Source organism: Choloepus didactylus, chromosome X, assembly GCF_015220235.1.
Source record: "Choloepus didactylus isolate mChoDid1 chromosome X, mChoDid1.pri, whole genome shotgun sequence".
Classification (NCBI taxonomy): domain Eukaryota; kingdom Metazoa; phylum Chordata; class Mammalia; order Pilosa; family Megalonychidae; genus Choloepus; species Choloepus didactylus.
The window spans coordinates 131,225,567-131,240,474 of record NC_051334.1 but is presented as its reverse complement, the minus strand read 5'-3'; the positions used below and the strand labels follow the sequence as shown (position 1 = coordinate 131,240,474).

The 14,908-nt window shown below is 35.7% G+C and overlaps 1 protein-coding gene and 1 pseudogene across 1 annotated transcript in view; both read left to right on the top strand.

Moving 5' to 3' along the window:
* Nucleotides 1–14,908, top strand: part of TRPC5 (transient receptor potential cation channel subfamily C member 5) — a 252,581-nt gene that overhangs the window by 183,966 nt on the left and 53,707 nt on the right. The gene's annotated exons all lie outside the window — the stretch shown is intronic.
* LOC119523263 lies at nucleotides 6,716–7,794 on the top strand (annotated as a pseudogene).

The window sequence follows — 14,908 nt, the reverse complement described above, 5'->3', positions numbered from 1 at the left end:
AAGGATTAAAGCAGAAATAAATGACATAGAGAACAAAAAAACAATAGAGAGGATAAATATCACCAAAAGTTGGTTCTTTGAGAAGATCAACAAGATTGACAAGCCCCTAGCTAGACTGACAAAATCAAAAAGAGAGAAGACCCATATAAACAAAATAATGAATGAAAAAGGTGACATAACTGCAGATCCTGAAGAAATTAAAAAAATTATAAGAGGATACTATGAACAACTGTATGGCAACAAACTGGATAATGTAGAGGAAATGGACAATTTCCTGGAAACATATGAACAACCTAGACTGACCAGAGAAGAAATAGAAGACCTCAACCAACCCATCACAAGCAAAGAGATCCAATCAGTCATCAAAAATCTTCCCACAAATAAATGCCCAGGGCCAGATGGCTTCACAGGGGAATTCTACCAAACTTTCCAGAAAGAACTGACACCAATCTTACTCAAACTCTTTCAAAACATTGAAAAAAATGGAACACTACCTAACTCATTTTATGAAGCTAACATCAATCTAATACCAAAACCAGGCAAAGATGCTACAAAAAAGGAAAACTACCGGCCAATCTCCCTAATGAATATAGATGCAAAAATCCTCAACAAAATACTTGCAAATCGAATCCAAAGACACATTAAAAAAATCATACACCATGACGAAGTGGGGTTCATTCCAGGCATGCAAGGATGGTTCAACATAAGAAAAACAATCAATGTATTACAACACATTAAAAACTCGAAAGGGAAAAATCAATTCATCATCTCAATAGATGCTGAAAAAGCATTTGACAAAATCCAACATCCCTTTTTGATAAAAACACTTCAAAAGGTAGGAATTGAAGGAAACTTCCTCAACATGATAAAGAGCATATATGAAAAACCCACAGCCAGCATAGTACTCAATGGTGAGAGACTGAAAGCCTTCCCTCTAAGATCAGGAACAAGACAAGGATGCCCGCTGTCACCACTGTTATTCAACATTGTGCTGGAAGTGCTAGCCAGGGCAATCCGGCAAGACAAAGAAATAAAAGGCATCCAAATTGGAAAAGAAGAAGTAAAACTGTCATTGTTTGCAGATGATATGATCTTATATCTAGAAAACCCTGAGAAATCAACGATACACCTACTAGAGCTAATAAACAAATTTAGCAAAGTAGCGGGATACAAGATTAATGCACATAAGTCAGTAATGTTTCTATATGCTAGAAATGAACAAACTGAAGAGACACTCAAGAAAAAGATACCATTTTCAATAGCAACTAAAAAAATCAAGTACCTAGGAATAAACTTAACCAAAGATGCAAAAGACCTATACAAAGAAAACTACATAACTCTACTAAAAGAAATAGAAGGGGACCTTAAAAGATGGAAAAATATTTCATGTTCATGGATAGGAAGGCTAAATGTCATTAAGATGTCAATTCTACCCAAACTCATCTACAGATTCAATGCAATCCCAATCAAAATTCCAACAACCTACTTTGCAGACTTGGAAAAGCTAGTTATCAAATTTATTTGGAAAGGGAAGATGCCTCGAATTGCTAAAGACACTCTAAAAAAGAAAAACGAAGTGGGAGGACTTACACTCCCTGACTTTGAAGCTTATTATAAAGCCACAGTTGCCAAAACAGCATGGTACTGGCACAAAGATAGACATATAGATCAATGGAATCGAATTGAGAATTCAGAGATAGACCCTCAGATCTATGGCCGACTGATCTTTGATAAGGCCCCCAAAGTCACTGAACTGAGCCATAATGGTCTTTTCAACAAATGGGGCTGGGAGAGTTGGATATCCATATCCAAAAGAATGAAAGAGGACCCCTACCTCACCCCCTACACAAAAATTAACTCAAAATGGACCAAAGATCTCAATATAAAAGAAAGTACCATAAAACTCCTAGAAGATAATGTAGGAAAACATCTTCAAGACCTTGTATTAGGCGGCCACTTCCTAGACTTTACACCCAAAGCACAAGCAACAAAAGAGAAAATAGATAAATGGGAACTCCTCAAGCTTAGAAGTTTCTGCACCTCAAAGGAATTTCTCAAAAAGGTAAAGAGGCAGCCAACTCAATGGGAAAAAATTTTTGGAAACCATGTATCTGACAAAAGACTGATATCTTGCATATACAAAGAAATCCTACAACTCAATGACAATAGTACAGACAGCCCAATTATAAAATGGGCAAAAGATATGAAAAGAAAGTTCTCTGAAGAGGAAATACAAATGGCCAAGAAACACATGAAAAAATGTTCAGCTTCACTAGCTATTAGAGAGATGCAAATTAAGACCACAATGAGATACCATCTAACACCGGTTAGAATGGCTGCCATTAAACAAACAGGAAACTACAAATGCTGGAGGGGATGTGGAGAAATTGGAACACTTATTCATTGTTGGTGGGACTGTATAATGGTTCAGCCACTCTGGAAGTCAGTCTGGCAGTTCCTTAGAAAACTAGATATAGAGCTACCATTCGATCCAGCGATTGCACTTCTCGGTATATACCCAGAAGATCGGAAAGCAGTGACACGAACAGATATCTGCACGCCAATGTTCATAGCAGCATTATTCACAATTGCCAAGAGATGGAAACAACCCAAATGTCCTTCAACAGATGAGTGGATAAATAAAATGTGGTATATACACACGATGGAATACTACGCGGCAGTAAGAAGGAACGATCTGGTGAAACATATGACAACATGGATGAACCTTGAAGACATAATGCTGAGCGAAATAAGCCAGGCACAAAAAGAGAAATATTATATGCTACCACTAATGTGAACTTTGAAAAATGTAAAACAAATGGTTTATAATGTAGAATGTAGGGGAACTAGCAGTAGAGAGCAATTAAGGAAGGGGGAACAATAATCCAAGAAGAACAGATAAGCTATTTAACGTTCTGGGGATGCCCAGAAATGACTATGGTCTGTTAATTTCTGATGGATATAGTAGGAACAAGTTCACAGAAATGTTGCTATATTAGGTAACTTTCTTGGGGTAAAGTAGGAACATGTTGGAAGTTAAGCAGTTATCTTAGGTTAGTTGTCTTTTTCTTACCCCCTTGTTATGGTCTCTTTGAAATGTTCTTTTATTGTATGTTTGTTTTCTTTTTAACTTTTTTTTTTCATACAGTTGATTTAAAAAAGAAGGGAAAGTTAAAAAAAAAAAAAAAGAAAAAAAAGGAAAAAAAAAAAGATGTAGTGCCCCCTTGAGGAGCCTGTGGAGAATGCAGGGGTATTCGCCTACCCCACCTCCATGGTTGCTAACATGACCACAGACATAGGGGACTGGTGGTTTGATGGGTTGAGCCCTCTACCATAAGTTTTACCCTTGGGAAGACGGTTGCTGCAAAGGAGAGGCTAGGCCTCCCTATATTTGTGCCTAAGAGTCTCCTCCTGAATGCCTCTTTGTTGCTCAGATGTGGCCCTCTCTCTCTGGCTAAGCCAACTTGAAAGGTGAAATCACTGCCCTCCCCCCTACGTGGGATCAGACACCCTGGGGAGTGAATCTCCCTGGCAACGTGGAATATGACTCCCGGGGAGGAATGTAGACCCGGCATCGTGGGACGGAGAACATCTTCTTGACCAAAAGGGGGATGTGAAAGGAAATGAAATAAGCTTCAGTGGCAGAGAGATTCTAAAACGAGCCGAGAGATCACTCTGGTGGGCACTCTTACGCACACTTTAGACAACCCTTTTTAGGTTCTAAAGAATTGGGGTAGCTGGTGGTGGATACCTGAAACTATCAAACTACAACCCAGAACCCATGAATCTCGAAGACAGTTGTATAAAAATGTAGCTTATGAGGGGTGACAATGGGATTGGGAAAGCCATAAGGACCAAACTCCACTTTGTCTAGTTTATGGAGGGATGTGTAGAAAAGTAGGGGAAGGAAACAAACAGACAAAGGTATCCAGTGTTCTTTTTTACTTCAATTGCTCTTTTTCACTCTAATTATTATTCTTGTTATTTTTGTGTGTGTGCTAATGAAGGTGTCAGGGATTGATTTAGGTGATGAATGTACAACTATGTAATGGTACTGTAAACAATCGAAAGTACAATTTGTTTTGTATGACTGCGTGGTATGTGAATATATCTCAATAAAATGATGATTAAAAAATAAATAAATAAATAAATAAATAAATGATTCCCTCCCCTCAGAAAGATTGATGGAGAATTACTTCCAGAATAGAGAAGTAAAGACCACAGCAAACTGACTCCTCCATAAAAGCAAGGAGAACAGTGGCAAAAATGGTCAAAATCAACTTTTTTTAGTCCACTGGAAATTAACCAAAGGCTTGCAACAATCCAAGGAGCTTTTATTCAAGAAAAATGGCTGCACCTTGGTAAGAACAGTGAACTTTATGGTGTTTAAACATGCCCTATTACTATCTCCCCTCTATCCCACTCCACAGAAGCCTTCAAAATCAGCAGTCTTGGAACCACAGCATCTGAAGAACAACATCCTAGCAGACATGGGAGAGGAGAGAACAGGCCTAGAGCTCTATAAAAACCCAATCCCCAGAGAATTCACACTATTGATTACTGGCAGCTCCTTAGAAAAACCTCAATCACAGGGCTTGTCTTTATGTGATGTGACTCAGAGGTCATTAAGTGAGGAAAGCCCTGTACCCAGGACATTTGCTCAAAAAAAAAAATAGAGACAATTTTTAATAATGCACCTGTCTGAGGCAGTGAAACCAATTGGGGCTAATAATAGGCTAGCTAAAAAATTTTAAAGGAAAATCTAGGGAATGAGATGTCCATGGGGTGGGAGTGCAGGACTGACCAGAAAAGATCTAATCTCTCAATGCTGGCTGACTTTGAGGCTCTATACCAGTAGTGAGTGAAGGGTAAGGCAGCATTTTAAACTGGTGGAGTATTGAAGGTGAGTCCTAATACACACACAGAGCCTCTCAGCAAAGAATGGGAAACTTATTGATTCAAGGCATTTAAGGATATCTGTCTCTAATCATTAACTGACCACTAGGCAACTTCCACAGGGACTTCAGTAGCCTCCCATGACAAAGAATACAGACTTTACAGTAGAAGAAAGTCACTTAAAATCAAACAGCAGCAAGAACAAAAACTGTGGAGATTGGATTTCCAGTGTTGTCACATGATATTATTTTCAGTGTCTAGTTTTCAACAAACATTTACAAAATATGCAAAGAAACAGGAAAACATGGCCCATACACAGGAAAAAAAAGGAAGCAAGAATAACTGTTTTGAGGAATCCCATGTTAGATTTATTAGAGACTTTAAATGAGCTATTTTAAATATGTTCAAAGAACTGAGGAAGCCTTATCTAAAGAATTAGAGGGAAGTATGAGAGTGTCTCACCAAATACAAAGTGATAAAAAAAATTAAAGAAGAAACAAATTGAAATTATGGAGTTGAAAAGTAAAACAAGAGAAATGAAGAGTTCACTAGAGGGGCTCAACAGCAAATTTGAGCTGGCAGAAGAAACATCAAACTTGAAGACAAGTAAATTTAGAGTATGCAGTTGAGGAACATACAGAAAAAGAATGAAGAAAAATGAACAGAGCCTCAGAGACCTGTGGGACACCTTCAAACATACCAACATACACATAAGGCAGAAAGAATAAAAGAAGAAATAATGGCCAAAAACTTCCAAAATTTTCTGAAAAAATTTACATACACAAGAAGCTCAACAAACTCCAAGTAGAATAAACTTCCAAAGATCCACATCATAGTCAAACTATCAAAAGTTAAAGACAAAGAGAGAATCTTGAAAAACAGCAAAACAAATATGACTCTTTGTATATGAGTGACCATCCATAGGATTAACAGTTTATTTTTCACCAGTAGCCATGGAGGCTAGAAACCAGTGGGATGACTACAAAATGTTTAAATAAAAAGAATGTCAACCAGGAATTCTATATCCAGTAAAATGATCCCTAAACAAGGGGAAATTAAGTTATTCTAAGATAAACAAAGACTGAGAGAATTCCTTGCCAGCAGACCTTTCCTATAAGAAACATTAAAAGGCTGAAATGAAAGAACACTAGACAGCAAAACAAGTCACATGAAGAAATAAAGAACACTGGTAAAGATAACTACACAGGTAAATATAAAAGGCAGTACAAATGTATATTTTGTAACCAATTTATTTTCCTATCTGATGTAAAAGACAAGTGCAGAAACCAATACTTTTAAAAGTGTGATGATGGCCTTATAATGTATAAAGGCATAATTTGTATGTTAATAACACTACAAAGGAGGGGGAAAGAACAGATCTATATTGCAGCAGTTTTTGTATACAAGTGAAATTAAGTTGGTATTAATCTGAAGTAGATTGTATTAAATGTTAATTGTATCTCCAGGGCAACCATGAAGAAAATAATTTCAAAAATATAGTAGAACAAACAAAAAGAGAATTAAAAGGTACACTAGGAGACCCCTGGGTGGTGGCTGCGCTGTGGGCGGGCCACAAGCCTGGATACTCTGCGGGGAGGGGAGGGGCGAGCGGGCGGGCAGGCACTCGGGGTGCGCCTCGGCCGGCACCGCTGCCCGGGAATGATCTGGGTGGCAGCAGGCGGCCCCGACTAGCGGCCCTGATTCACCTCTGCGACCACCGAGAGGAGGGACGGTCCCCGGTCCCGTGTCGTCCCCCTCTCAGCCCCCGAGGAGGGGCGGGAGGGAGCCGCCGCTAATGTCAGGAAAACACTTTTGGGAAATGGCCTCTAAATCTTGGCTGAATTTTTTGATCTTCCTCTGTGGATCAGCAATCGGATTTTTTTTTTAATGTTCTCAGCTAGTTAGTATTTTGTTGGAAGAACAAAGTGATACCCAGCCTAATATTCTTCATAATGATCCTCATGCTAGAAATTCAAATGATAATGGACAGAATCATCTAAAAGGACAGATGAACTTCAATGTAGTTGCTAGCCAACATAAAGATGAGGACACAGACATCGCTGGAAAACTATCAGAAGGTTAAAATTCTTTGCTGGGTTATGACAGGACCCAAAATTTAAAGAAAAAGGCCAAACACGTCAAAGCTACATGGACCTAACGTTGTAATAAAGCTTTGCTTATGAGTTCAGAAGAAAATAAAGACATCCCTACTGTGGGATTAAAAACTAAAAAAGGCAAAGACCAACTATACTGGAAAACAATTAAAGCTTTTCAGTATGTTTATGACAGTTATTTAGAAGATGCTGATTGGTTTATGAAAGCAGATGATGATACATATGTCATATTAGACAATTTTCAAAATATGACCCTGAAAAACCCATTTACTTTGGGAGAAGATTTAAGCCCTATGTAAAGTAGGGCTACATGAGTGGAGGAGCGGGATATGTATTGAGCAAGGAAGCCTTGAAGAGATTTGTTGATGCATTTAAAACGGACAAATGTACACATAGTTCCTCCATCGAAGATTTAGCACTGGGGAGATGTATGGAAATTATAAACGTAGAAGCAAGAGATTCCAGAGATACCACTGGAAAAGAAACTTTTCATCCCTTTGTACCAGAACACCACTTAATCAAAGGTTATCTACCCAAAATATTTTGGTACTGGAATTATAACTAATATCCTCCTGTAGAGGGTCCTGGATGCTGTTCTGATCTTGCAATTTCTTATCATTATGTTGACCCTCTAACTATGTATGAGTTAGAGTACCTCGTTTATCATCTTCGTCCATAAGGTTATTTATACAGATATCAACCTGCCTTACCTGAGAATATACTAAAGGAAATAAGTGAAACATACAAAAATGATGATCCAAAAGTAAAATTAGGAAACCGTTGAAAGAAAAAATGAATGAATAGAAGTAAAATGCACTGAAAAAGGACTTCTACATTTCTGATATAGAATACTGGAATCCCAGTGTGGAATTCTTTCTAAATGAACATTCCATATAGAAATCTTTCATATGAATGACTGTAAACTGAAGCTTTAACAAGCTGTGAAGTCTGTTAAAATGTGTTTTTGATACAGTAATATATATATGAAGAATATGTGTTTTTAAAATGGTGGTCAGGTAGAGGGACTAGAAAAAAGATTTTGTTGCCTGTTCCTGACCACATTATTGTCACTGAGAAACTAAAACAGTTAAATTTGCTAACACTACACTGCACCATGTTAGTAACACACACAATGCTAAAAAGATCACCCTTAAAGAAAATTTTAGAAGAAAAAATTGTTGCTCAGTGCTGTTTGTAAACTCAAGAAGTGAGTTTGTATTCGCAGTATGACATAAATGAAACAACCCTCCCTCCCCCGCTACACACACACCACACACACACACACACACACACACACACACACACACACACACTGTTTGTCTAATGAAAATTTTCCTGTGATTATTTATAATTAGCAGTATTTCTTCCAGAAAAAGTGGCATATGAATGGCACTTTTCCTAAAGTGCATTAATAAAACCATACTTTGAAATTATCTTGGGCCTTGGTTGTATTATATATTTGGTTCTAATTAGTGGTTAATCTTTCACTAAAATGAATAGTATTCACCAAGTTTCTATTGTCTCTTTTCTAAATATGTTTAATCACTCCTGAATAACATTCTCCACTATTAAAATTTATTTACTCAGAGCATTAACAGCACTCTATAAACATGCATTCTTAAATATTTTGTCCCCAAATTTATCCATCATTAATTATGGATAGCTAATAGAAAATTTAATGCTTTTGGGGGATGCTTTTATTATATTGGTGCCATACTCAGGAATTACTAAGTAACATTTTTAATTATTTAAAACTCTTTCCAACTACATAATTATAGTTCCTTCCATTCTCATCCTGTTGAAAAAATAAGAACTTATTTGTGCCTTTTGTAACTTGTTTAAAACAGTTTTAAAATTCTTCAGTTTTTCAGATCTGAGGTGGTTATTAGACTGGTAAAATTGTTTGAATGTAAAATTTTGACCAGCATTAAAAAAAACAGTAGAAAATTCTAAGTGTTTAAACAAACTAAAAGATATCATATATTAAAAGACCAAATACTTAATTTATGAGTAATAACCCAAAGTTTGATGCTGGCTTTTACTATCTTGGGATGATTAAGTTTTGCCAGTGGGTAAGTCTAGCAAAGTACAAGATCCATTCAAGACTGTTTTCAAAGACACATTCATAAAAGACTCATTCTAATTTTAATGACCTGCTGTTTAAAGAGTTTTTGGAAGGAAAGAAAAATTTTAATTCTCATTGGTTTTAGCAATATAGCATCTAAGTGTATCATAACAAAATATTTTACAGAGTTTATAAGATTATCTTTAATGTTAAAAATGATTTACATATCTTATGTTTATCATTATGCTAATTTTACATGGCTGTCATGCCATTTACCATGCTGCTTAGCTAAATGATTTATATTTATTGTGCCAATAGCTGTCAAAACCTTGACCTTTTTGGATGGGATATTTGAGAGGATGATTATTTTATTGGCTAATTATGGATTACTCTCTCCACATAGTGAAAATACTCCTGAATATTTACCTATTAAATTTTGTTGCTGTTGCTTCTGTGGTGGTGTCACCTGCCAAAATTTCAAGGAATTTATTCCATTTTTCTAAACAACTCTTCACCTTTCTGTGGATGTGAATTTATTTGCAGTCCATACAGCCTACTTTCCTGTTTATGGTAAACATCCAAGATTCTTAAAATTTGCTTATAGAAAATTAACATTGTGGTGACTTCTGGGCCCTGGAGTCAGACTTCCTGATTTAAATTCCTGCAGCATCACTTACTAGCTTTGTAAACCTTGAGCAGTTTACTTAATCTCTCTGTGCCTCAATTTCCTCATTTGTAAATTAGAGATAATGCTACATACCTCACAGGAATTTTATGAGGATTAAATGAGTAATACATGTAAGATTCCTAGAACACTGTCTGGCCCAGAGTAGGGAGCAATAAATATAAGGTTTTATTATTATTATTTTATTACCTTTGGGTATAAATATTTAATTTAAATGAATGAAAAATCTACTTTAATTAAATTTGATACTGAAGGAATATTTCATACATTTCTTATAATATTAATAATAATATTAGATAGCTAGAATTTATCTTCTGCCTGCTATATGCCAGCCACTATGCTTAGTTACTCTGTGTACATTAGCATTAATCCTCACAAATTGTGTTGTTCCCATGTTATAGATGAGGAAACAGGCTCAGAAAATTGAAGTAACTTTCCTACTGTCACAAAGCTAGTAAGTAACAGAGCTAGGATTTATACCCTAAAGCCTCTCTTGTGTGTTCTTTGCACCATGCCAGGCTGGGGTTAATCATTTAACATTATTTCTATTTTCCCTTACATGAGACATTTTATACATTGGCAAAATTTAACTGGCGAATTGTTATAGTGGTTCTCAAATTATGGTTCTCACACTCTTGCTAGGGAGCTTATTAAAATGCATATTTAAAGACCAGAATCCCAGAAATTCTGATTCTAGTACAGGGCCTAATAATATGCATTCTTAGCAGATAATCCAGGGCAGTGGTTCTTAAAGTGTGTCCCACTGTAAAGTGTGTTCCAACCAACAGCATTAGCATCACCTGGGAACTTGGAAATACAATTTCTTGGGTACCACCCAAGACCTACTGAATCAGAGACCCTAGTGGTAGGCTTAGTGATTATCATTCATCTAAGTCTTGAGAACCATAGCCTTAGGACCTATGTGATTCTGATGCAAATGGTCCTTGGAGCACACTGAGGATTACTGCTTGATAAGTAAGATATTTTTCAGACTGAGATAAAGGATGTTTTAAATCAGTGAAGTCCATGGTCACACTATATTAAATGTAAAAGATTTAAAGGGTCAGTGGATCATTCATTTTGGCAAAATTCTTTAGCTTCTCTGTGTGATTAATACCAGGGCCTGCAAAAAAAAATATGTAATTCTCTAAGTTTAGTCATTTCACATTGTGGCAAGAAGGGTTCTTTAAGTACTAAGTACATATTAGTTTATTTAAAGCATACATAAATGAATGTCACCAAAAATGTCTAATTGTTAGTAAAAATTTTAAATCAAGGTGGCAAAATGCTGTTTTAAAATATCCAGAATATTTTTCTGCTAATTCATACTATGAGTTAAAACATTACTCTCAAGAATCAGCTGACTGTCCTACATGAACTAATAACACAAAAAATTCTTCAGGTCAAATTTCATGGTGACAATGATTTATTCATCTTTTAGATTAAGATCTTTGACATTTGGATAAATATTTAGCATAGTCTCAAGACATAAGGCTTTTTTTGCTGTCTTATGTTTTCTAATAACAATATGCTTTTATTTTCTAGTGGAAAGTCCTTATATTCAAAGCAGGTTTTTGTCTCAGATTATTTGCTTTCAAATACCTTAAATTTCAGAGGTGTTTTTGTTAGTGTAGTAAGATTCAAAAATAAATCAGTGGCCAATTTTTAATATTTTTTGAAATATGGTAATTGGATTTGTGCATTAAATTTGTTAACTGGTTATTTTTATAATTGTTTCAGGAGTATTAATTTTTCATTTCCTTGAGCCAATAAACTATATTAGTACCAGATTGAGACACTATTGTACTACAGAGAATCCCTTACTTGATCAGATTTCCTCATGTCTAGCTTTTTTTTCATTTAAATTTTCAGTTTATTAGATATTAGTCTCCTTGACAACTTCTGCTTCTTTGTGTTTATGACCCTTCCTTATTTCCTTCATAACTATCTTTGTTTTCTAGCTATCCTTAAGACTGTTTTCACAAAGTTAATTTGACTGTTATTAGTGATTAGAATTTGTATCACTTACTGGTAGTTTTATAGCTACTAATTAGGTTTCCCTATGAGATTGAAAGTAAAAGTCTGAGTAGATTTCCCTATGAGAGTGGAAGTAAAAGTCTGTCTAAGAATAAGGCCCACTGGCTTTCAGAATACTCACCCCACTTAGAAATCTACAATTTTAACACGAATTCTAGATCTATGATTATTAAATGAAGCAAAAATTTGAAGTTTACATTACCTGTCTCTTCCCCTCCTTTCTCTCTCAAATAACAACAAAAAAAACCTCATTTGCCTCATTTCTCTACTTCTATACTAGACATGAAAGAAATATATTTAAGAAATCTGGGACAACCTGTGGTTTATTTTATGCTAAATGTAACCTCCTCATAAAAAATGACTTTTGTTTATATGTCACAGTTGAAATAGAAATTTTACTAGTTTTCTTTAGAGAAACCAATTCTAAAACTAATTTTAGAGTTGAATTGTGCTGTAGTTTGACTCCCTTACCTCTCTAGCATTCAGTTTATATTAAGTTTAAATAACTTTGCAGGGCCCAGCAAAACCATATGAATTATAGTAGAAGGAAACTAATCTTACTGCTAAGCAGTGTTTTGTATTACACAGTGATTGTTGTGTTTTCAAGTTTAAGAATTATGTAAGGTGATAGTGTCATGAATGGTTTAAAAGATGTCTGGTCGGTTGCTGCAAAGGAGAGGCTAGGCCTCGCTGTAATTGTGCCTAAGAGCCTCCTCCCGAATGCCTCTTTGTTGCTCAGATGTGGCCCTCTCTCTCTACCTAAGCCAACTTGAAAGGTAAAATCACTGCCCTCCCCTCTACGTGGGATCAGACACCCAGGGGAGTGAATCTCCCTGGCAACGTGGAATATGACTCCCGGGGAGGAATGTAGACCTGGCATCGTGGGATGGAGAACATCTTCTTGACCAAAAGGGGGATGTGAAAGGAAATGAAATAAGCTTCAGTAGCAGAGAGATTCCAAAAGGAGCCGAGAGGTCACTCTGGTGGGCACTCTTACGCACAATTTAGACAACCCTTTTTAGGTTCTAAAGAATTGGGGTAGCTGGTGGTGGATACCTGAAACTATCAAACTACAACCCAGAACCCATGAATCTCGAAGACAATTGTATAAAAATGTAGCTTATGAGGGGTGACAATGGGATTGGGAAAGCCATAAGGACCACACTCCACTTTGCCTAGTTTATGGATGGATGAGTAGAAAAATAGGGGAAGGAAACAAACAAACAAACAGAGAAAGGTACCCAGTGTTCTTTTTTACTTCAATTGCTCTTTTTCACTTTAATTATTATTCTTGTTATTTTTGTGTGTGTGCTAATGAAGGTGTCAGGGATTGATTTAGGTGATGAATGTACAACTATGTAATGGTACTGTGAACAATCGAATGTACGAATTGTTTTGTATGACTGCATGGTATGTGAATATATGTCAATAAAATGAAGATAAAAAAAAAACAAAAAAAAACAAAAAAAGTACCAAAAATTACCAAAAGATATTACCATACAGATATGCAAAAAGATAAGATGTTTCTCAAGCCCCATTAACATTTTATCCCCATAATTCTCTCAGCTCCCTTTAATTTCCTCCTGGTACCTTAACAACTCATCTATGATCAGGCTTAACCTAGAGAAAGCTCAACTGCTGTGAGAAACGGCTTTGTGAAGAAGAAAAAGAGTGGCATTTAATTGCCGACATCCTGACATAAAGATAAAAGTAGGAGGTGAAGAGAGAATTTCAGGCTGCAAGAATGGTTGGGCAAAGATGTAGAGATAAAATAGTGCTGTGAATTAAGATAAGTCCAATTTTACTTGTAATAATCAGGTACCTAAAGAGAAGTGAAAGAAATAAGATGAAAAAAGATAGTTTGGGCTCAGGTTATGGAGAATGTTTATGGAAAAGTGTGGTGGAAATAGACGACAGACCCACTTACAATTAGACTCCACTGGCAGTCTGTGGGGGGGAAGAAGGCAAAAAAAAAGAAAAAAAAAAAAAAGATGTCTGGTGACTTGCTTATTTTAAATGATCACCTTAAGTCAGAAAAGTGTATTTTTAAATACATTTTTAAAAGTGCCTTTTGAAGATTTTTGAACAATGGATTTAAACAACTGCATAAAAATAAATTGCCATCTTTAAAAAAAAAAGGTACACTAGCAAATATCCACTTTTCAAAAAAAGAAGTCAGTAATGGAGGAATAGAGGAACATAAAAGACATAAAATATATAGAAAATAGCAAGATGGCAAGCACAAATCTACTTTATCAGTAATTACATTAAATGTAAATAGATGAAACATTCTAATTAAAAGGTAGGGATTGTCAGACTGGATAAAGAAACAATGCAACTATATGCTGTCACACTCTACATTCATAGACAAAAATAGTTTGATAGCAAAAGCATGGGAAAAGGTATACCATGCAATCAGTAACAAAAAAAAAAAAAGAGCTAGAGTGGCTATACTACTATCATAAAAAAGAGACTTTAAGGAAAAAAAAATTACTAGAGGTAAAGAAAGATATGTTATAATGGTAAAAGTGTCAATCCATCATGAAGACAAAATTATAAACATATATGCAACTTATAGAGCCCCCAAATACATAAAGCAAAAACTTACAGAATTGAAGGAAGAAACTGACAACTCAATGAAAACAGTTGGAGACTTCAGTACTCTACTAACAATAATTGCATAGAACAACTAGACAGAAGACCAACATGGAAATAGAAGACTTTAGCAACACTATAAACCAACTAGACGTAGCAGATATCTATAGAACACTCCATAAAACAACAGCAGAATCCATATGTTTCTCAATTGCCCAAGGGACATTCTCCAGGACAGAACATATGCTAGGCCATAAAATAAGCCTCAATAAATTTAAAAGGATTGAAATAATAAAAAGTATGTTCTCTAAACATAATGGAATTAAATTAGAGATCACTAACAGAAAGAAATCTGGGAAATCCACATGTAAGTGGAAAATAAACAACACACTCTTTAAAAATCCAGTGCATCAAAGAAGAAATCACAACGGAAATTAGGAAATACTTTGAGATGAATGAAAATGAAAGCACAATATACAAAAACTTATGGGATGCAGCTAAAGTAGTGCTCAGAAA